Source organism: Antedon mediterranea, chromosome 3 (assembly GCF_964355755.1).
Source record: "Antedon mediterranea chromosome 3, ecAntMedi1.1, whole genome shotgun sequence".
NCBI lineage: Eukaryota > Metazoa > Echinodermata > Crinoidea > Comatulida > Antedonidae > Antedon > Antedon mediterranea.
Window position 1 is genome coordinate 15,287,049 of NC_092672.1, and position 26,020 is coordinate 15,313,068.

Consider the following 26,020-nt stretch of genomic DNA (forward strand, 5'->3'; position numbering starts at 1 on the left):
TTCAGCATTTCGACACTTACTAAAGGGTTGCGAATTTGATGCATTCGTAGACCACTCAGCAATTGTACAAATTTGGAATTCAAAAGATCAGCCATGTACACCCCGTTTACAGAAACTAATATTACGATTGTCCGGATACATTTTCCAAATTGGTTATAAGAAAGGAACTGAATTAGTTTTAGCAGATTTCCTCTCCCGAGCCCCTCGTGATGACGATTCCGAAATTGATCAAGTTGTACCCATTGCATTTAATATTACAGAGACTGAATCTCTTAACCCGATTACAAACACATCTACTAGCAGACCAGTAACAAGGTCATACGCCAAGAAAATGGGAATAAATATACCTGACCTACATAAACCCAAACCAGTACAAACGCCCGTCATTAATCAAAATCCAGTGACAACAAACACGCGACCTACACCTCAACCTACCGCTACAACACAGATAACCACGAGACAACAAACAAACGCACATCGATCACCGCCTATCATAACGCCACCTATCGTAACACCACCCCCAATACGTAATGTAAACATTCGACAACCTCCAGAGGAACGACTAGTAGACAAAAATAAGAAAAGCAAAGATACTACACATCGAAACGTACCAGTTGAATTGTATACATCGCCCAAACCACTAGTACCAAACATAACTGAATTTAAGTCAGCACACATCCCAAAACAACAAGACTTAGATAGATTAATGGATGTTATTCAAAGAAAGATAATTAGAGATTATAACCTCCCAGTAGATGTTAAACAATTACGTGTTGAACAAGAAACTTCACCATTTTTTAAGCCAGTTTACGATTATTTAGTTCATGATATCCTTCCAGCTGATAAGAAAGCAGCTCGTGCAGTTCAGAATAAGTCAGAGCAGTACATATTGTGCAACGGTTTACTATTCCGTTTATTTTTCCAAGATAAAGGTGGAGAATTTGTATTGCAATTAGCTGTTCCTGAAAACTTAGCAGAGACTGTTATTTCTCAGTATCACGACAATTTGTTAAGTAGCCACCAAGGTACGATGCGTACTTACCTTACTATTAGGAAATTATTTTACATGCCTCTTATGTTCGAGAAAGTCAACAATTATACCCAAGCGTGTCTTAGATGTCAACAATTTCGTCCCAAAACAGATAAATTACGTCCTTTACACGATCGAGTACCAGCAACTTACCGTCCCTTTCATACACTCAGTCTAGATTTTAAGAGTATGCCAACTTCACCTTCAGGTTTTAAACATATTATGGTAGTATGTGATGAGATAACTAGATTTTTGATTTGTGTACCTTTGAAATCCATTGATGCCGAAACAATTTGTGAAGCACTAATTCAAAAGGTCATCAGTATTTTTGGACCCCCATCTCGTCTTATTTCAGATGCAGCAACCTCCCTTACAGGAAAATTATTAACACTATTATGTAACACCCTTAATATTGATAGGAAAATCATCAGCGTCCACAATCACGGTAGTTTACAAGTTGAACGTCATATCCGCACCGTATCGGACCTGTTAAAGGTCAACCTTAACCAATTCGGAACAGATTGGGTTAGATTTGTATCAACAACATGTTATGCTTATAATTCTTTCTCATCCCCACATCTAGGAAACCACTCCCCTTACGAATTAGTTTTTGGCCGCCAACCTCCAAGTTTGACCTCATTAGCATTTAACCCTATTTCAGGATTGTCTCATTCCTATGAAGAATACTTTGAACACCTCAAGAAGAAATTTCAAAACATTTCACAGACAATGCTACAATTACAGCGAACACAACAAAACGTCCAAAACTCAAAGATTTTCCAACGCTTAGAAAAAAGTCCAATTTACTCAGTAGGACAACTCGTATATTTATACAAGCCAACATCATCATCACTAACAGCAAATTCAAAGAAAATCGCCGCAGAATGGGTCGGACCATTAGTGATTCATGAAGTACTAGACAGAACACACTACATCCTAGCGACGATTAAAGGAGAAATACTTCGCGACGTATTCAATTATAACAGACTGAAACCCTGTTTTATGAGAACACCCAAAGAACGCAAAAATTTTACACATCTCCAAAAACTTAAACAATTGTTGAATGAACCCACTGATGATAATAACGAGAAAATCCAAAACACCATTAATGTAGTAAATGACGAAATCAATGTTGAATTTGTAGACGAACATGATAGGACACCAGCCCAATTGCAATCAGATACCCTTACACATCCAACTAAGATAGAACCCCTTAACTTGCAACCTTACATTGACTGTGTAGAGAATAACATGGGATTAGCAGCCCCATTCCAAATGAAAGAAGAACAAATTAAGGAACAAACTAATTTAATTATGACGGCACCTAATGATTCAAGTATGACATTAAACCGAGGTAGATTTAAAGCAGGACATTTCCAAGTTTTAGTTTCGTATTCTAAACCGACTTCAGCCAAACGCAACACCGATAAAACAAAACACGAATCTAATGATCGCAAATTTTGGTGGAATATTGACAGATATAACGATACAGATAAATTAATTAAAGAGATCATTAATGATAAACAGATACCGATAAGTGGATCGCCAAAACGATTCATAAAACGTTTGTATAATGCAACAAGTTACTGATTTAATTTTTTTTGCAAGATTATTTTTAAATTACGACATTTGCTAAATTAATGATAGCATAGTCTACGTATTTGATGAGATTTGTTAAATAATAATGTGATTTCAGTTAAAAGAGAATTGAATTTATGTGTAAGTATTGATTTTGTAACGAGTTTGATAATGATTAATTTTGAATTTTGATGATCGATATATTGAGATATTGAAAAAGAACGACAATCATTTTGTAACAAATATTTTGTTGAACCTTTGAGTCGTTAATCTCAAGCATTAATTAATTGATATACAATAACAGGAGATTTTCTTAGTACTTTTAATCGTAATTTTGTAGACATTGAGTACAAAAGTCGAATTTGTCGACCGATTGAAATCGTAATTACCTGTGAATATAAATGCTTAAATCGATAAAGTTGTGACGATAATGATATATTGTGGATAAGTTTGTGTCAACGGGACACACACATTTGTTTCTTTAAAGTTTTAAGTGATTAAGTTTGATATTTGATTTTAGGCTAATCAGCCACAGTTTCTTGAGTTTTATGTTTTAATTTGATGATTTATGTTTGAAGACCATTAGAACGCGATGAGTTGTCGCACGATTTGATGTATGTTCAATGTAACATACTATTTTTAAGTTTTGTATTTTTATTTTAACTGATTTATGTTTGATTTACGCGAATTTTTATACCAAATTCATTTTTAATTTCATTTTTTTAAGAGAGAGAAGAGAGAGAGTGAAAGTGATAAGGTTACATTTCAGAGTCAATGGTTTTGGCTAACTCAATTTTTGCTTATATGTATAATGTTTTTTTTCTTTTATATAACTTTAATTTTGCATGCCACTATTATAACCATTATATATGTTAAATAGATTAAAAAAAAAAAAAGGGGAAACAGAGGGATGTAATATATTGATATACCTTTATATTTAAGAAATTGACCTTTGTATCGGAATTCAAATAGGTTCACAAACTTGACCCAGAAAGTCCAAAGGAGAGTTTGTCCAGATGTTTTAATGGCCATTTAGTTTATGATAGAGTCCCTAAAGAAAACACTTAGCTTAATTTTGTGACTTTCCCATCGAGTGATCGACACTATTTAAGTACAGATTTGACAGTGTCATCCATCACAGAAATACCTTATTATACCGTTAATCACTCCCACTTAAACACCCCTGGATCAACTTAGGACCAATCGTTACCCTCACAGATGATGTAATGACATTATGCAAATGAACTGAGCCAATATACCCCCAAGTTTCAGAAGGGCCCAGACACACCTTACAACCACTTCTCCAGAAGCAGACCTACACACACCACACCTCACCGACAGCATCATTGATCCTCCGCGTTCCTTATCTATACTTATAGTTGTATATTGTACTGAAGTATTATACTGAATAAACAATATATGTGTTACGACAGTCAAGCGAGTTAGAGTCTTTCATTAGTACCTCAACAACCCAAACATTATATTACATTAGTGATGATTTTGAAGGAAACTATATTTTCACATAAAAAAAAAAAAACCTAAACATGATATACCCTCATCACTAACAACCATGGGTTTGGTGGTCTAAATTAAACACTGGTCAGCATCATTGTGCTTTGGTCATCCCGGACTCGGGCACCTCCTAACCTCCCTAGTAAAAACCATCACTTCTTGCAAGCTAATAATAACCAGTCGCGAGAATAAACCTTCCCCTAAATGTCGGGAAACAAAGTATTATGCTTCACAGATAAAAATATTGCGAGTTAAATTTATTCTGTTGTGGGTACAATATCTAATGATATTTAGGGTAACAAGCATTAATAAATTAAAATTATGATTAAATAAAATTAAATTGGTAAAGAAAAATAAAAAAATATTGGGAATTGAGATGATAGATAAAATGATAAATGTCATACTATAGTTTTCGGTATAGTCAGCATCTCTATTCTGCTCCTTCAAAGTTGCTATTTCAATGCCAGAAATTGCATCTGTTTGGTGTCGATCATTTATTAGACAACAACTTTTTATGACATATAATGTTTATCTTTTGAATGTTGTTTTCAAGATTCAATGAGCATATAACAGGGACATTAAATAATGTGTCAACAAGGACCATCAGGTAAAGATACACATCAACGGAATCCAAAAGGGGTTGTTAAGGTAATAAAGTCATTTTCAAACTTGCCACTACTAATTACAGTATTTAATTTTTCGACAACTGACAGTATTCAACTTCCTTGACAGAAAATGTCAGAAAAATGGAATAGAAACTTTGAATGCAGATGAAGATCTACTAAAATATTACTTTGCCATCATTAAAAAAAGCGAGAAAAAAGACAGAAGAAGCAAAAAATATTGGAATAATTAGTACTTAAAGAAAACATCTTAAGGAACAAATTTGCAACATCTTTGTAACGCTCTGCACTTGCAAAGAAACAGAGGGATGAATTATATTCAAAGCAAGAACTGTTCAGTCCAAAATTAAAAAAGACCAGAAAAGTCAATGAAGTAGACTTCTGTGCCTACATGTATGGTGGAAGTATTTTGGCGGCGCCAACATTACATTTTCTATGTATGTACTTTGGATGGGAAACTTACTGTGATCCAACTCCATATTTAGGATGGGGTCGAATTATTAAATCCCAGACTCATTACAGAATTAAGAATCTCTTTTCTTTAAATATATATGAGATATATATGCAGTTATAAAAAGTTGCAGTTGCAGAAAATTAACTGGAATGTTCTATTGCATTTTGTGAAGGGTGGCCGAATAACTTCTGATACCCATGATCTTAACCTAGATGTGTTAAATGTTCTACTATTTTCATGAGATTAAAAACATCTTTTCCTACGGTTTCTATATTTTTCCCTTAGAATTATGCCAATTAAGCATTATTGTGACATAATATACCTCATATGTCTTATGACATCATAGTTACGTTATATGGTAATTTAAATATGCTAATTGGAAAGTTTAATATCACATTTATATCTACTCGCAATCCACTTAGGTGGTCTAAAACTAACCGTTAAGGAGATATGGAGCTTCAAAATGGTATAGTAAATAGCGGCCATTTTGAATGTATGCTAACTAACCCAAGGAGAATGTTAAGAAACAAGTTTTCTTGCAGTTCCTAAATCTTTCGCATAGTATTATACAAATAATGAATGTTTATGAGTGTAATGGTACAAATAATGGCACGAGGTGAATGATGAAAGGTTATATTTCAACGAGGCGATGCAATGAGCCGAGTTGAAATATAACCTTTCATCATTCACCAAGTGCCATTATTTGTACCATTACACTCATAAACATTCATTATTTGTATAATACTATGCGAAAGATTTAGGAACTGCAAGAAAACTTGTTTCTTAACATTCTCCTTGGGTTAGTTAGCATACATTCAAAATGGCCGCTATTTACTATACCATTTTGAAGCTCCACGAATACAAAACATTCATTATTTGTTTTATATAACATCTAAATAAATTCTAGTTATTTGAATCAAATAAAAGGTAGCCCTAGCCAAAGCTTACTACATTTCATTCACACACATTGATTAAAAACAGTAACATTTCGTTTTTAATAATTTTATATGTTATATTTATATGGATTTCGTAAACACACCTACTTTTGTGTTAATTATGTCAACAAACGACCAAACAATCCTAGGCCTAGCAAGGCTAAAACGCCTAGGCTAGGCCTAGCCTAATACTAGCATGGCCTAGGCTAGTACTAGCTTGGCTGAAAGGCAAAACTTTGACAGACAATTGGAACTTATCTAAGCTAATTATGGTTTTTCCAACAATTCTTGTAGGGATGTCCCCATTAATTAATCAAAATCCTAAAAACGATCTAAAGCTAATTTAAATGCCTTTTTGAATGAAATTAGTACATAATGTCCAAATCGTACACAAATATCTGCTGCTGTTGCATATCTCGCGGTGGTGTTTACAAATGAAACTGAGACCAGACGACAGGTGGCGCTGTTGTATTTCACAGTACAGAGCCATATCATAGGGTAATTTGTGTACTAGATTTTTTTTCATCCGCGAAACGTTTTTTTTTCGTACACAAATGTTTAAAAAAAAAACGAAACTGAGGCCAGACGACAGGTGGCGCTGTTGTATTTCACAGTACAGAGCCATATCATAGGATAATTTGTGTACTAGATTTTTTTTCATCCTCGAGACGTTTTTTTTTTCGTACACAAAAATGTTTCAAAAAGTACGATTAAACGATCGTTTAATAGTGCGTACTATTGCATGCCATGTGACCCACAATCGTCCAGTCAAATGACAGGAATTTATTTAGGTGTTATATAAAATGTCATAATAAACAGTTATAACATAATATATGACGTCACAACTACCATATGACGTCATAGGTATGTCATATGGATGTTTAATATCACATTTATATCTACTCGCAATGCACTTAGGTGGTCTAAAACCGAGATATGGAGCTTCAAAATGGTATAGTAAATAGCGGCCATTTTGAATATATGCTAATTAACCCACTTCCTGACGTCCGATTTGGTAAACTTTGGAAATAATGTTCATTTCATCAAGGAGAATGTTAAGAAACATGTTTTCTTGCAGTTCCTAAATTGCTCGCATAGTATAATGTCATTTAAACAGTTATAACATAATATATGACGTCACAACTACCATATGACATCATAGGTATTTAAATATGCTAATTAGATTGTTTAACATCACATTTATATCTACTCGTAATGCACTTAGGTGGTTTAAATCCAACCGTTAAGGATTCAAAAGAGCAAATGGAAGCCGTTTTGAATTTATGCTAATTAACCCACTTTCCGATGTCCCATTTTGGTAAACTTTGAATATGATATTCATTTGAACCATATTTACCAGACAAAAAAAAAAAAAATTCTGTTGCAATTCGTTCTAGGTTCAACCATATTTTTACTGGACTATTTTAATAGTCCAGTAAAAGTAACTTATAAAGCTGGATAAGGCCAGGGTTGGCATTTATCAATATTTACTTATATTTTTGCTTAAGATGAAATATTTAAGAAGTGCTTAAGTAAATAACTTAAGCTTATTTTAATCAAACCATCTTAGCAATGTCTTAGGCAAATATTACTTGGTGCATGCGCAACGTTAACTACACTCCAACAATAGAGGGCAGCAATTTTGGTCTTAAGATAAACAATATTTACTAACGTGTGCGTATTACACATGTCTCGACGACAATCGATCAAGATTTTCGTTGGCGGCGCTATAACAATATATTTTAATATCCAAATAATAGAGGGCACACTCTAGTTACTAAAAAATAAAGTACAACATTAAATTTGTCTCTATAAATGCATGTAAAGTATAGGATCAACATAATATTTTCAACATTTTCTTATATTTTAAAAAATTTAATTGCAAATTTGACAGTGATAATTAGTAAATTATCGATGGGCAAAGCGTACTAGAAATACTTTCAGCAAAGAATAATTATGCGCGTGCGTGAGAACGTTTTAAGTTTGATTGATTGATTTATAATGTTAAAACAGTTCGTCACATTAGTACTGATAATAACGTGTCATCATAATATTATACTTACAAGGATGGAAAAGGCAGAAAAATAAAAAAGAAATGTTAATTTCACAGGGTCAGAAATATCAGCATTGATTGACAAGTCAGTAAAAGAAAAAATGTAATAAACGGCAGTTTGAGCAACCTAAGGCTTGGAAGGGTGTGCCAATGGATGTTGCAGCCGTATTTAAAGTTCGTCGAAGTATCAAGAAACTTAAGAAAAAATGGTCAAACGTTAAAGTTACCAGCAAAAAACGTGGTGCTTTACACAGAATGGAAAGACAGGTGGAAGGGATGTACCTGCACCTCTCGATGAAGAGTGTCAGAAAGTGTTGGCCACTATAATTTGTGATACCGCCATTTATGGCATCGATGGTGGCATCAAGAGCACATACGTATCCATCATAACAACTTATGATGAAGGTAATGTTTTATTAATGTCCTATTACTATACGTATAAAATAATAATTTCATTTCTCATTTCAACTTTTACTTAAAGACAAACTTGCTGTAATCTTCCAATTAGACGACCCTGACAAGCAAGCCATAATGTACGATAATGCTGTTAGATCGATTCTTGACGATATCTGCCCAGTGAAAACATGTGTGCGCAAATTTGTTAGCAAGCCAAGCTGGTACACAGATAAGATTGACAGCGAGCGACGTATCAGACGAGGACTTGAACGTAGATGGAGAAGGACTAGAGCGACATAGATAAGGCTATTTTTGATGCGCAACAAAAACTTGTATGCAATCTTGTAATTAAGGAAAAAACTACATATTTTAAATCTATTTTTGTAAACTCTAGACCCAAAGAAATGTATAATGCACTGTATAAACTGTTAGGTAAATCTAAGAGTAGTATTCCTACGTGCCATTCAAACAAGGTTTTATGTCAAGATTTTGCTCATTATTTTAGAGACAAAGTTGTAAATATAAAGGCTTTTATTGATGATCGTCTAGTTGAAACTAACAGTAGTGGTATAGTCACCTTGCCTGTGGAGCAGATATTTATTCCTGAAGACTGATGACATGTTTGAAATAATTAATAAAATTCCTAACAAGTCCAGTCAATTAGACCCTATGCCTACATGGCTGCTTAAGAAATGTACTCAGGTGATCTCCCCTGTTTTTACGCACATTGCAAATAGTTCATACACATCGGGTGTTTTTCCACAAAGTCTAAGAATAGGTGCTGTTACACCTATCATTAAAAAACCCTCACTTGACCAAAATGTTTTGGCAAATTTCCAACCTGTCTCAAATTTGCCAACTCTTGGAAAACTAATTGAAAGGCCAGTCTTGAGTGCTTTTAATAATTATTGTATTGAAAACGACCTCATGGAGCCGTTACAATCTGCTTACAAACCCAAATTTAGTACAGAGACAGCACTGTTAAAGCTTAAAACTGATATCCTGCAGGAATTCTCTAAGGGTCGTGTGGTGATACTGGTACTTCTAGATTTATCCGCAGCCTTCGACACGGTAGATCACCATATACTTGTAAACAGACTTAAAGATAACTATGGGGTAATAGGAAATGCTAGTAACTGGATTAAAACATACGTCGAAGACAGATATTGTAAAGTCACTTTAAATGGATCTGAATCAAGTAAATTCCATCTTAGCTCCGGTGTCCCACAAGGGTCCACAATTAGTCCCCCACTTTTTACCACTTACATTAAACCTATTGCTGACATTAAGTCTCATGGGATACTTTTTCATCTACCGTATATGCAGACGACACTCAATTGTATACCAGCTTTAACCCTAAAGTGCCAGGGGATCTCGAAGTTGCCATTTATAGAATTACTAATATGTATTAATGATCTTAGTATTTGGATGTACAAAAATCATCTTAAACTTAATGAATCAAAAACAGAGTTATTAGTTTTAACTCCACCAAAAGTCGACATTAGTAATAGAAATATTCAACTGAATATTGGTGAATTTATTGTTAAACCCTCCAACACAGTTAGAAATCTTGGTGTGGTGTTTGATGTTTTTCTTCATATGACACCCCACATTGATAATGTCTGCCGTACTGTAAATTTTTTCTTAAGGGCATTGCGTAGAATACGAAATTGTTTAGACAAAAAAACGTGTACCGAGGCTTTGAGGTCACTAATTCTATCCAGGTTAGATTATTGTAACTCACTATTTGTTGGAATGTCCAAACATAACATTTCGAGATTACAAAAGCTTCAGAACCGGGCTGCCAGGTTAATTCACCAAGTACCTATGTTTGTTAGTTCTAGACCTCTGCTTTATGAATTGCATTGGCTACCTGTTGAAAGTAGAATCACTTTTAAAGTGTTACTTCATGTCTACAATTGTATAAATAATAATGCGCCCTGTTATCTGAGCAATCTCTTACGGGTGTATAGATGTGCTAAGAGAGGCCTGATGTCCGAGATAGATCACACTAGATTGGATCACTGTCTCGAAAAGCGGACCTCTGGAAATAATACTTTCTCAAAATTTGGACCGGTGATGTGTAACGAACTCCCGTCTGATCCGGGAACAAACCATGGTTTTAAAATTTTAAAAAGCCCTCAAAACACATCTATTTCCTAAGAAGTGACTCATTGTTGGGTGTGCTGATGTAAAGCGCTTTGATCATTTTATAGTAATTTGGAAAAGCGCTATATAAATAAAATAATAATAATAATACCGTCCATCCCGAACGTCTATCATTGATTAAATATTTTGATTAACAGAAAATGGGACTGGCGAAATTTCATGGGAAGACATGATGGGATGCATACCAATACATGTCAGCAAGCATCTACTACGAAATCAATTTCGTGATACACGAGCTAGACAGGAGCGTTTGCAAATTGAAAAGCAGAGGTTGCAAATTGAAAAGGAAAAAGCTAAAGAATGTGAGTAAATTTCTTTACTGGATTTGTCAAACAAAATGATTTATATTATTGAAAAGGAGAGGTTGCAAATTGAAAAGAAGAGGTTAGAATTAGACAAAGCAACGAAGAACGAATTTTAGGCCATAACTTCTATATAGAATATAAATATAAATATGAAAAACGTACAGTTCAAATTGGACGGAAATCTAAAAAACGCATATTTTTTTATTTGATTTTATTTCATCATCACCCTACAGTGACCAAACGTCACCAGGGTTGAAAGTCATAAAATATAATATAATATATACAAGCAAAAATCAACAGATAACAAGACAATTTTAAATATTACTGACATTAGACAAAACCTTGTAAGGGAAACAAGCAAGTGAATAAAAAAAAATATCAACAGATCCATCAACTTTACATAGTGAGTGGTATAACTTTAAACGATTAACATTTTTAGTAATATTTACCCTCCCTCTTGATATAGAAAATAAACCAAGATTACACAATTGATATTGTGGAACAGAATAGGAAAGTACACTTCAAAATTGCCATGAAAATTGAGTTCATAGCCTTAAAAAAAATTAAATCAAATAACTTGCGCCTATCCGCTAAATTAATTAGAACGTCTTTGCTAATAGAACCAAATTTACGCACGTAAAATCGACAAAACTTGTTCTGTACACTTTGTAATCTAGAAGACTGGGCAAGAGAAATAGAGTTGAAAATAACACTGCAGAATTCAAGAGACGACCTAACTAAAGATTTGTATAAAATAACTAATGCCTTAGTTAGCAGTGATCACAACATATGTGATCACTGGTTGAGGAAGTATGTTACTGACACAAGAGTCTATAACAACTATTATCTTTCGTCGGATCATAGAATCCTTGTGGGTAATATGACAACACCAGCCAACAAAGCAGCCAGGTGGAAGAAGCATAAAAAGAAAAAACAGAGCAAGAGAGCCAACATGAGTAAACTTAAAGATCGAGAAGTAGGAAGTAATGTTAAAACAAAGATAGAAGAACAAATTAATAAAATTACTTCTCCTGAAAAGACAACAACCACTACATCAACTGAGCGCTATACAACACTTATGACAGTGCTAAATAAGGCAGTTGAAGAATTCTCGAAGAAAACAAGAAACCAAAATGCTCATCCCTGGGATGGTGATGAAAGACTACAACAGCTTATAAAAGAAAGAAAGAATTAACAAAAGAGGAGATCAAGGCTATGCAGAAAGCAATTAAGATAAGGGTGAAAGAACTACGGAATGAATATTTGTATGAAGAAGCAAGAAGTTAAATGAAGCCCACCAAAATAGAAAAATATTTGATTTATGGAGAAAAGCTAAGGAGCACGTTGATGTTATAAGAAAAGCACCAAAGCCTATAAAATGTCCTGGATTAAGTGAACACTTTAAAGATCACTTTAATCCAGACCAATCTAGCCTTAAAATCCCAGATGAAATTAGCACACCTCCAGAATATATAATCAACCTGAGACAACCAGAATTTGAGACGATGAACCTCCGTCCAAGAAAGAAATTATTGATGCAATCGGACATCTAAAAGGTCGCAAAGCTACCCTAGATGTCGCTTCTGAAATGTTGCAAGTCGCCACAGAGAACCCAGTATTCGTCGACCATGTACATAGACTGTTTGAGGAAATTTGGAGAACCAAAGAAGTACCAAGTGATTGGGGACTGTCCAAATTAACAACCATTTGGAAAAAAAAAGGCAGTCCACTTGATCCATCAATGTATAGAGGAATATCGATTGGGTCTACATTTTCAAAGATACTTATGGTTATCATTCTTTCACGTTTTTCCATTTTTTATGAAAGTCAAGTTCTACGCACACAGTTTGGATTCAGGTCCAACAGAGGGTGCAATGATGCTATATATGTAATCAAGCAGATCCAGGAAATTGCATATCGCTCAAATCGCAAACTCTATACATGCTTCATTGATTTAACAGCAGCATTCGACCATGTGAATCGTAATCTTCTTTTCCTAAGCGTTCATAATAGGTTTCACTTAAACCAGTCTACTACTATAATTGACATTATACAATCACTGTACAGCTCAACGAAAGCATATCTTGCTGACGACGATCCGAGTGATGATAAGTTCGAAACATCTTCTGGTGTGCGAATATAGAAATAAAAGTACAATGGTATACAGTATAGGGCAATCTGAGTTGCTAGTGTCATAGGCATATCAATAAAAAAAAAGTGATGCTTGAATGAGATTGGTTGTGGCACCAATGTCAAGTGTCACCTTCACTGGGAAAGGATGATAGGATGTGTTCAGAGATGGTGCTTGAATAACATTGACTCGGCTGGCTGAAGCTGGTTTGTCGAATAGGTCGGTGGGCAGATCATATTGTGGACCTGGAGTGAGGTCTTCGATACAGAGTTCTTCGTTAGGGAGTGTTGTATAGTCATTTTCTGCGTGTACGAAATGTGAATTGCCGAGACTATTTGTATCAGCTGCTCGAAGAAATCTGCTCTGACTTGCTGAGTGTGAAGTGTGTGGTCGTTAAGAAGATTGGCACATAATGCACGATTTACTAAAGGCTTGGTTAGGAGCCATTTGTTTGGAGAAATTGTTATACTGTGGCCAGTGTGCTTTGTTGAAAATAGCTGTGGGACATGCTTTGGAGTCGGCCTGAGGTTTTTTGGCTGGTAGCGTTGTGATGTTTGGGAGATCCAAGTTGTGCGCTCACAAAGACTGGAAACCAAAATGCTGGCCAATTTTTTGCCAAATATCAGAAAGAGATGTCGATCGCTTTATAATAGTATTCCTGGATATAACTGGGCAAAAGTTGGCGATTTGGCTCAACATATATTCCAGTTGAATATTTTTTTGGTGCGAGGTTTTTCTCGATGTGGCTGAGACAGTGTCCTCATCGTCAAGTATTCCCCTTGTGGGGTTTCCTGCGGTTTTCATTTTCCAAGTGATAGATAGAGTGGGATCCATGAGCTACCTCCGTATTCCATTTTGGGTCTAACCATAGTTTTATACAAATACATATAACTAGAGCTTTCAAGATATTTAAAAGACCTACATATCAACCCCAGCATCATATTTGCAGATCTAGCAACTTTGGTAGTATGAGCCGAAAAATTTGATTTATGATCTATTAAAATCTATTAAAATCCCCAAATCGGTTTGTTGTGTTACACTCTCAATACTCACTTTCGAAGGACCCTCTCCAATAAAATACTGAGACATACCATTTCTATATCCAAAATGGATTACTTTGCATTTTGTTAAATTAAATGGCAACTGCCAGTCTGTAGACCATCTATACATTGCATCCACATCAGAATCAGATTGGATAACTCTAAACAATTTTTTATCCTTGGCAAAAGCTTGACTTCAGAATGAGAAATAACATCTGGAAGGTCATTTATAAATATAACAAATAATAATGGTCCCAGGACACTGCCTTAAGGCACTCCACTAATTATCATCACGTCATTCAGACTTTTTCCCATTGACAACCACCCTCTGCTTACGATCACTAAAAAAAGCTTTGATCCATCCTAATAAATTTCCAGAAACTTTGTAAGATTTTAATGTGGAGGTGCTCTCAAAAAATTGTTATTTTACATAACTTTCATCTAAATTAAGGTATTTTTTTAATTTGTTGTATGCTGCATGGTTATTCTGAAAAACATTTAAAAAAATGCCATCTGGGGGGATAGTTCAAATTACAAACCTTTTTCCCTATTTATTTGCCTGTAAATTGAAAAAAAACCTATGCTTTTTCAAAAAATCTTTAAAAATATATGCAAGTTCCCGAAATATTATACATATATGTTTTCAGATTCTTCGGAAGCCGAATTTTTCATTCCCGATGTGTTTTTAAGGGCTCCAATTCATTTTTGCGTAATTAACGTAATTAAAAAAACTACCCACTTGAGCCAAGTGGGTAATTTTTACTTTCTAGCGAGTCAATCAATTTGCGCATGCGCGGCCTTTTGGCTTACTTTACTCGACTCTCTCGCGATCGACTCTCATCCTCCGATCTTCCTTGCGCTCGACTCGATAAACTAGGATATAAAATACATACGAATAATAAGTCTTAAGATTAAGATTCTTTTGCATGGTTATTTAAAAAAATCGGATCAAACTGCAATGTTTAATCATGGAGGTATAATAACTCCATGGTTTAATCGTTGGCCTAGACCAGAAAGACTTGGTTAACTTATGCGTTTGAACCAGAACCTAGGCCCATACAATCATCACAAACTGCCGACGGCGAAGATGTAAATCAGACTAGGCCTAGGCCCAAGCAACAGAGCGACGAATGGAGATTAACCTCACTTGATTGATATCTCTATGTGACTTGTTATGGCACTTGTATACCATACAGTGCTTCATTTTGAAGCAAAAAGTAATAACAAAAGGCAAGACAATAATAAATTGTGTTCGTTCAATCGGATGTGGATGGATGTCTATTATTATGAGCAGGGAGATGAAAATGGTAGTTAGCGCGTCTTGTCAGCTCAAGCGATCTGAGAGATGAGGAGACGTGACGTAACATAACATGGTAACGTGACCTTTACAACTAAGGTCATTACCTAACTGCTGAAAAAAATATACAGCGAGTTTTCGATATTTTAAAAAATTTTTTTTATTTTTCTGATTTCTCAGAAACTGCTTATTTTGATATGATTTTTTATGTTTGTACCTACTAATATTAATATACTGAATTAAATAACAGAAGGAAAAGCCCTGAGTACCCCTCATCTTTAACAACAATCTTCCATGCGGAACTTTATCAACTGCCTTCTGAAAATCAAAATAAATGCAATCAAATGAAAGACCTTTATCCAACCATAATGTCCACAAATCTATAACTTCAATTAACTGAAGCCATGCTGTTGTTCTTTAAGCAAGTTACAAGTTTTTAAATGATTATAGATTTCGCAAATTTCTACATGGTTTTGCATAGTATGGAAGTTAGGCTTACATGTCTATAATTCAAAGGTTCACTTTTATTACCATTTTTAAACAGAGGTACTATATCAGCTCTCATCCAAGAGTAGGAACTTCTCCTACAGTCATTAATTTGTTAAATAATAAAGTAATTACTCCCCCAATAACATCAGCAGTTTCCTTAAAGATGTATTGTCCCTTTAAACACAAAAAAATGAAGGTCAAAATATTCTAAATTTAAAGTGGCCATATCAAAGTAATATTAAAGTTATTCACTTTTAGTCGAAAATTTGAGCCAAAAACAACAAGTTTACGTAATTAACAGGTAAATTAGTTTGATTACATTTCATCTGGAAAATCGTCACGAGCGAAAGTAAACAAAGATTTCAAACCATGAGTATGCATTATGCATATGCTAAATTAGGATTGTTTACAAGTCGTCACGGTTAAGAAGGTATTTTCACACAGATCATGAGGAAGTTTTATGATTATGCATACAGAGTAGCCAAACAGAGTAGCCAAACAGAGTAGCCAAACAAGCGCGTTTCATTATGGGATATGTTTTGATTGAAAACTTTGACTGGAAGTCAAAGTTATTTTTTTAACAAAAAAACGTCTGTATTTCAGTTAAATTTTTTTTTTTTTTGAAAAATTTTTGGTGATAGTTAATAACTATTATGATACTTCAAAATGACCCACCTTTTTTCGAAATCTGTTATTTTTTATTTTTTGGGAATTAGTCAAAGGGACAATACATCTTTAAGTACTCTTGAATTTATCATATCAGGGCCAGGAGATTTACTTCAAATGCTTCACAACTTCTTCCACCTCAAAGAAAACTGAATCAACTCTAATATCTGTCTTGCGTTTCTCTGAATCAAAATGTTGGGGTTGGGTAGAATCCCCTTTGGTGTACACTTTAACAAATGCCTCATTAAAAACTTCTGCTTTCATTTTACTTGAAGACACAGACACTCCACTTTGATCTACCAAATTTTGAATACCATGCTATTTCTTTGACTTAGCTTTAAAATACGTCCAAAATGCTTTGGATTCTCTTTTACTTCTGATGCCAGTTTACGCTCAAAAGATGCCTAATTCTCTTTGCAAATCTCCGTAGTAGATTTGTTTCTAAATCTCACAAACTCCTTCCAAGATGCATCATTTCTTTTATTTTGGTAAACATTCCATGCCTTGTGCTTTTGTTTAATTATTAACTTATTCATCCACTGTTTCCGTTTACCATTACATTTTTTTGAAAGGGGTATGAACTTAGAGATACAATCCTGAAGAGAATCTTCAACCAACAAAGCTAAATCATTTGGAGATAAGTGTACAGCAGCTTGTTCCAAATTGAGGTCTTTTAAATGATTCCGCATAGCTTGATAATCACCCTTGTAATAATTTCTCACTATCGGTACCTCTTCCGTTTCAGTAAAACATTCCATTTTAAAAGACAAAACAACATGATTACTGAGACCAAGAGCTGGCTTATAACTTAAATCTTTAATAAGAACTCATCTCGAGAAAAAAATCAAATCCAGAACACTTGGTTCATCTCCTTCACGAATTCTAGTAGGCAAAATGCAGTGTTGAACCCAAAACAAATCCTCAACACATTCTAAAAAATTACGTGCAAGTCTTTCACCTGGAATATTCATCAAAGACCAATCTATGGATTTATAATTAAAATCAAGAATATGATCGGAATAAAAATTGTCTGCTCTCCTTAATAACTCTAAAAGCAACTCATTGTTCGAAGATGTACTGTTGGGACTTCTATACACACAACCAATTAAAACCGTCTGATTATTTGCAAGCTTTAAATTTAACCAAACAGATTCTTTGAACTGTTCATTTGTAAAAGCTTCAGATACCGAAATACTTTGTTTAACGAAAATGTCAATTCCTCTGATTGAATACTTGGGATAAAGCAATTGATACCCTTCCAAACAAAAACTACTATAGTCAATCTCAAATAAAAAAATTGTTGGAAACATTTCAGTCAAGAAAATAAAATCTGGTTTCTCTTGATCGATTCTTACAATTAATTCATCTTTCTTATTATATAAAGAATCACAGTTGGTATAAAGGCACAAAAAAGTTTCTAAATCAGATTTTTTCTTTAGGTTAAATTCAGTGTTAAATATACTGAGATTTATTACATATGCGTCCACGGCGGATTTCTAAGTCCTAATTCTAAACCATTTTTTTTTTATAATTTCAAAAGCAGATTTAAAAAATCAATAACTGAATAAACTAAATTTTAAACGAAATCATCCTTTATTAAAATCCTTAATTCAATTAAATTAATTCATAATGCATGCAAGTATAATTATATACAACTTAGGATTATGAACTACGGTATAACACGGTATTACGATTTAATGTATAACTGCAAGGTTTTTGTGGGGTTGACCTCAGCCCGTGCAACACGCTAAAAATTAAAGACGTGTTCAAATTTAGGGTGTTGTATAAACACAGCCCAATTGGTAGTTTTGTAAGTTACTAGGTAGATCTACTTAGTTTTTTAACGAGGTAGAACAACCTAGTGTGACATCGTCATTTTTTTCAAAGGGTTTTTCCTTCTTTCCCATCAGTAGAATCAGCTTCTTTCAGCCTATAATCAATAACATTATTCCTTCTACCCAACTTTTCCGACATATCCTCAAACTTTCGCTTAACCATTTCTTCAAAATTCTTATCAATATCAGTGTTTTTATCATCAACAAGGTTGTAGATTGCGTCAGTATATTTTTAAACGTCAATTTTAATGTTATTTATTTCTGAATTTATTTCTTTCTTATTATATACATTAATACATTTTAAACTTGTTTAAAAATTAATTTTGAAACAAGGAAACTATGAGAATGAAAACTTGCCGTCATAAGATATTATAATTATATTATATGTTACATTATTATATAGGCTATAATTTCGTCTTTAAAATTTTCAAGTAAAGAACAAATAACTTGTCACAAAATGAGTCCAAATTTTTGATTTTGGACTCATTTGAACAAACCCAATTTGTGTTTTGTATGTAACATTAGGGAGGGGCGGGGAAGAGGATGTGTACAAATAGGCTAGTCAATCTAGCATTTTGAGTGAAACAAATTGCAAACAGAGATTTTTTTTTTTAAATGGTTTCATATGATAAGGTGATTATATCCGAAGGTATGCAAATTAGCTTAAATATGAAAATTAGGGTGAAATTACAGGGTTACCATATCTTAAAAACTACTAATCGTAGAGAGTTCATTTTTGCACAGTCTGGTTCAGAATATATATATTTATATTTGCTCTAATGAGACATTTTATAAAAAAATGTCCGGAAGTACCAAATTTTGACCCTTGACCCCATTTTTAAATATTTGCATAAATATGTGATTAAAATGTCTGTAGAGACTTTATTTTGGACTCAATGACTTGGATATTGTTTTTCAATACCCACCATAGAACTGTATTATAATTCATAAAATCACACCTTTGTCACGCACCTCGAAAGTATACAAATTAGTAGTACAAGTAACATTAAATATGCAAATTAGAAAGTGAAATTACAGCGTTGCCATATCTCGAAAACCGCTAATGCTAGAGCGTTGATTTTTTCACTAAAATATTTAAAATATGTATATTTATATTTGCTGTAATGAGACATGTTACAAAAAAATGTCCGGAAGTACCAAAATTTGACCTTTGACCCCATTTATCAATATCTCAATATAAATGTGACTAAAATGTCTGTAGAGACTTTATTTCATCCTCAAATGACTTGGATACAGGTTTTCAATAATAAGCATAGGATTGTTTTGTAATTCTAAAAAATCACACCTTCATAACGCACCTCGAAAATATGCAGATTAGTAGTACAAGTTAGATAATATGCAAATTAGGCAGTGGAATTACAGCGTTGCCATATCTCGAAAACTGATAATGCTAGAATGTTGATTTATTCACTGAACTACTCAACACATCTATTTGTATTTGTTTTAATTATTTGTAAGTACCACTTTTGACATCTTATTACCAGGTTTTTTCTAATATGAACATGAATAATAACATATTTTTCTTACCATCGTTGTAGTCATATGGTTAAGCTCCAATTTATTACACTTTCCTATTTAAAAAACAGGCTAAAATTGTTTATATTGAAATGTGTGTATATTAGCTAATCCTCAAGCTCATCAGTGCATTCAGAATTACTACAAATTATTCCTCTACAGTTACTGCATGCCGTCTGCAGGAACACGACCAACTTTCACATCCACGTGTACAGTTGCATCTGCAAAAAAACTTCTGATTTTGTCAATCTCTCGTACTAAATATTTTTTTAACTACATGATTACAACTATGACTTTCAATTTACCTTGTGACAGCTAAAAGTTCCTGTGGTGCAGGGGACTTGGGCCATTTGATCTGATGCAATAATGCCCCTCCATCCAGTACATAACTCACTGATTCATTCATTCATTTCATTATTTATTTGGTCTATTTAAGTATATACAAAACAAAAAAACTGAAATTGGGGAGACCAGGGTCAACCTAAGTGAACTTAATCACTGTAGCTGAGCCGGTTGACCCAACCCCAAAGTCAGTTTACACATAAAAGACATAAAGACAAAATACAGTTACAGCGAATCAAAATGAATATGAACTTTTCTAATGAATTGTTGCAACAATTAAGATAATACCATAATTGTTGCACAGATTTAAGTAAAACAAACAAATTGACAAGCCATTATCACAATTACTATAAATAAAATGTAATTGCATTTTTCAAATGTTTCTTGTTCTTGATTTCTCTCAAGTTCTTCTATTATGTTTTTGTCTTCCTCTTCAGATTCATCTAAACTTTCATCAAGTGTATATGCTCCATAAAGTCTTTCCTAAGAGGTATTTGCTTGCTTGTAGCATCAGTGTTGATGTTTTAAATAAAGCTGGTGGAAATACACTCATTTCAGTTGTTAATGCATCCTTAAGACCGTCATAATTCCTCAAAGATATAACCATCGTCATCTGCAATCTTGATTTTAGGCCTATTAGACATGTTGACTACTGTATTATTTTTCTTGAAATTCTGCTATGTTCTTCCCATCCATTGATTCAAGAATGGATACTCTAATGCTTTTTGTGTCAAGGACATTGTCATTAGCTACTTGACCGTTACTTATGTTGCGTCATACTGTATTAAAAGGGTTGTTATCATGAAGAAATGACTTTAATTTATCTGTGTATGTGTGATCTCTAGTTATTCTTCCAGTTGTTAGGTCTTCTGTTGTTCCGATGTTTGGTGATTTTTACCAGATAAGCTTTCCATTTGAATTGACCAGTAAGCTCTAGTTGGCATGCTAAGAAGCCATACTGTTCGCTGGCTCCAGGAGACAAGCCCTCTGTCTCTTATCATTCCACCACTGCTCTTAAACTTCTCATCAAGGTTTGCTCAATAATAAGGTCCGAAGATAGACCAGGCCAAATTTTTTGGCTACGTCGGATAACATGATATCCTTTCAAGAAAGCATTGGGGTGTTCATCTGAAAGACAAGCCATATTTTGGAGATATATTCGAGCTATTCTAGCATATAAATTATGACCTGAAGCGGCAAATACTGGCAACATATCTCTACATGCTTTCATTCTAATAATAACCAGTTACCCGTTCGCTCCGCTGTGATATGTATAATAACCACAACTTGGCTGTTTTAGACTTGGTTACATGCTCTATGTGATTTTCCAGACACTCCTCTGCATACTGTAATTTACTGATTTCTCGTAATCGGTTAGTTTTGTTGATGCAAGTCTTAGATAGATATCTTCAATTTCTTGTACCTTGATTTTTTCCTCTATCTCGTTTAATATAATTGCATAGATGGCACGCACAATCAGAAAATGTGCTTGTAAAGCATGTGAATATGACTTGCCACTGATCATTGCATCAATTGAATTTCGGGCATACACTTCAGCTATCACATCTCGGATCCCGCTACCCTCCATTAACATCCCAATGCTTCCTAGGTAAGACATTAAGATATGAAAACCGCCTAATTGAAGTACGAGCTCACCAAGACTTTCTTTTGCTGGTATTGTTTCAACCATCAATCGCGCCTTATGGTATAAAGGGAGGTAAAATGTTACAACAGGTGTCACTTGATATCTTTTGGCATGCTCACATATAAATATAATGTTGAGATTATGCAACTTGGATCATTAGGTTCTAAATCGATAATCGGCAAAAAGAGTATATTTGCTTTATCAGTGTAGTTTTGCTCATAGTGCAAACCCTGCATCATTCCACTCCATGATGGGCATCTTTCTCTGAATAATAGGGAACACTTCCAAAAACATCTGAAAGGATGCATCTAACGTTACACTATCCCAATCCGTTGCCCAGAGAAAGTCATACTTGTTGTAATATATAAGTTTAGATGCCCACTTAACATCATCATAGTTGATAATGTTTGTTTTAGCAATCTGCTTGATTTCATCCTCTGTAACCTTTCGTCTTATCACATTTTGTACTGGCTGGAAATTTATATGCCCCCCGGCAGCAATAAGACCCATTGCATGGAGCGTATCAAGTCCATCAAGGGTACACACATTGTGGTCAATGTTATCGGCTACATAGTTAAGAACTGTTGATTCAGAATGATCAACCTGCAAATGTGTGTCGCTGTTAACCGCTGAAGCCTCTTCATAGTCGATGACATCCTGGTATGCAGCTGACATTCCAAATTGATATAATGTATCAATCAAATACCTGCTCATACACCAAGACCAAACAACATGGGAGAGGTAAGCATTCTTGGTTTAGCTGCTTGGATTGTGGCTTGTGCAATGAAACATTTTTTTTGTCTACACTTGGACTGTATTAATCTACTATAAAATATTTGCCAGCTTTCAGGAAGAAAATCCCAACACACATCTATATCTTGAATATCTTCAGGTGAAGGATATATAGCATTTTGTCACATGATTTTAATATTGCATCCTCAAGTAAAAGTTTTGCTGCAGTATCGATAATTTGATTCTTCAGTGATTGTTTATCTGTGTCCTCTTTATGAAACTTTCGTATAATTGTGTCGGTTTGTGATTTTAACGAAACCAGTACCTCCTTGTTTCCACCTGTAAAAATCAAGTTATCATTAAATCTTTCTTTCAACTGTTGTTTCATGTATGGGTTAGAATATGAACCTTGTTGAACCCACAAATGGGAAAACGCCCACAAATGTGAAAACAACCACAAATGTGAAAACGCATCAACCACAAATGTGAAAACAGCGCCCACAAATGTGAAAACGATCATCGCCCACAAATGTGATAACGCCCACAAATGTGATAACGCCCACAAATGTAAAAAATAGAGTGACTTTTTCGCCCACAAATGTAAAAAAAAATCAAATCAAATTCAGTGCTAGACTCAAACAATTTTGATCGAGTTAATACATTATATCATGATTGCATTGAGTTGTTTCAATAATTGTTTGTTCACGATACGTATGTTAGGGTCGTCGTTACGCGTTGGATTATTATCATTTGCTGCTCGTGTGGGCGATATTTGCATGTTAACTCGTTTGTTTAATGAACGCAATAGTTCAAGATCAAGGCCATGTTATATCATTGTTGCTTGTAGTGTGGGGTTGTTGGCTTACTATTATTATACGTACAGTTATAAGTCGATGTTCGATGTTTTCTTGCGCGCGCACACGATACAACAAGGTCAAGGTTAAATTGCTACTTGTATGTAATGTGTGGTTGTTAACTCGTTGGCTTACTTTTATGTACGTATAGTTCCAAGTCGATGCTCGATTCGATGTTTTTTTGTGCGCATGCACGATACTACAAGGTCATATATCATTACTGCTTGAAGTGCAGTTTGGGCTTACTATATTAGTATTATGTACGTATTATAGCTCCAAGTCGATGCACGGTGTACACGATACTTACAAGATCAATGCTATACTCGTCCAGTTATTGCAGTAGTTCCTAATGTTCAATTTTTTTACAAAAATATAACCACAAGAGCAAGAACAACTAATAAATTAATTTTAGAGCGATAAACAAATTGTAACATAGAATAATACCGTAACACCAGTATCCAACCAAACATAATACACGATACGATATTATCAAACTTGTCACGAACATGTATTCTATAAAACATACTATGAAATCTATAACAATTATACTAATGGACAAAACTTCCTAATACTATACTACTATTTACATTCGTGGTTTAATTTTTATATCTATTTTTAGCGGATAATTATAAAGATATACGGAGAATAATATTACCTATTGAATGCATTAAAATAAATAACTGATTTATAAATCTACTATCAAAGGATGTGGGAACCAAACGTATACTCGACAATTCAAAGAAATAGAATTATGTATAATATAATTATAAGTAAATAAGTCAACGTACAAGGTACAACGGTATTATTAATGAGGAACAAACTGGCTTCATGAATTACCTAACAAAATATTTAAGGAGGAGTTGCAATGCGATTAAATAATGTTATCTACTAATAGTAGGCCTACACTTGATTGGAGATGCCTATAACACTAACTGTATGAGCATTAGAAGTCATATTTGCTGGTATTAATCACGAACCAACCAGGTAGTGTTGTTTTACATAACACCAACCAACCACTATGCCATTTTTTAACAGGTAGGAATATCCGAAGTATCATTGACAGTCCACTGGATTTTCCTGCGTTCCTTATTAATTTTCTGACACTGATAACATGTTCATAATCTGTCGCATTTGGCAATTTGAGTGCTTTCAATATGTAGGAAGTAATGTGAAGTCTTGGCTCTCCTATCGACATTACAGCCTGGTTGACAGCAGCATTAAACTGCCAGTTCACACAGCCCAACATACATCTCTCCTGATAGCGTATTCGACTATTTTCAGAATCTACTCAAAAGGCAAATAGTCAAAATAACATACATCGCCAGTTGTAGGTTTTTCAATAAAAACATTAGGAACTGGATGGTCGTTTTCAGAAAAATGTCCCTCCGCTTCGAAATTATCCAAAACTGACTGGTCGGCGTCAGAAATATGTCGCTCATCAAAATTATCTAGAAGCGTCTGGTGGTCGCCATAAGAAATAGGTTGCTCGTCGAAATCCGGCATATTTCTCCTCGAAGAGCGAGATATACACGAAAAGTAGAAAATTCATTGAACACCCCTCTGTCTAAATGGTACAGTCCACAAACCTCAAGTGGGAACATCCCTACAATTCACCATCATCATTTCTCAAGACCTCTTGTCTGAGGAGATGGCGGGAGGGTGTTTATCCAGGTAAGCTAGCACTTATAGACTACCAACACCATTTCTGGTTTGTGTAGTCTATTACGTGCCTAGCTTACCTGGATAAACCGATAAATGCCAGTGTAGCACCGGTGGGAGACAAGCTACCAATGAGCTTTGTGTGCCCATCACTGATGTGGTAAGCGGAGCTGTCCAAGGTAATGTGTTCACCATCATGGACAGATGGTGCACAACAGCGGCACAGGTAACATTTGGTTTCCCAAGTCCGTGCATCGATTTCTTTATTTATTTATTTTTTTTAAGCAAGATCTTGAAGCAAGACCTTGAGGCCGTACAGGAATCCACAACTCTTTAGTGGCTCTGACGGTATCCTTTTCAAAAGAGCACCTCGCTCACCGGGGGCTCTGATTTGATGCAGTTTCCCTCATGCTAGAAAACTTCATTAAGTACTAGCTGCACCCTCCACAATTACCTCTGACTTGGTTCTAAGGTAAGAGCGAACAACTTGCCTCAGCATTTACCTGGCGCCATTGGCAGACCAAATGCTATTATAAGCAGGCTATAAGGGTGGGTGTGTGAGAGAGTGGCTAGGACGACGTTAACATCCCATTGAGGAATCAAGACCTTGACTGAAGGTCGTTCTCTGAGCATACCCCGAATCAACTGCGTGATAACGGATGATGACGAGATAGTGAAACCGTCTTTAAGTGTTGGTGTCACCCAATGGCGGACATAGCCTGAAATGGTGCGGACCTGA

The 26,020-nt window shown here is 34.6% G+C and overlaps 1 long non-coding RNA gene across 1 annotated transcript in view; it reads left to right on the forward strand.

Moving 5' to 3' along the window:
- Positions 1-7,973: 7,973 nt before the first annotated feature.
- LOC140043658 (uncharacterized) overlaps positions 7,974-26,020 on the forward strand; it is a 91,686-nt gene continuing 73,639 nt past the window's right edge. The window contains exons 1-2 of the long non-coding RNA XR_011844333.1: positions 7,974-8,590; positions 10,888-11,052. This is a non-coding gene — a long non-coding RNA (uncharacterized lncRNA). The remainder of the gene's footprint in view (positions 8,591-10,887; positions 11,053-26,020) is intronic.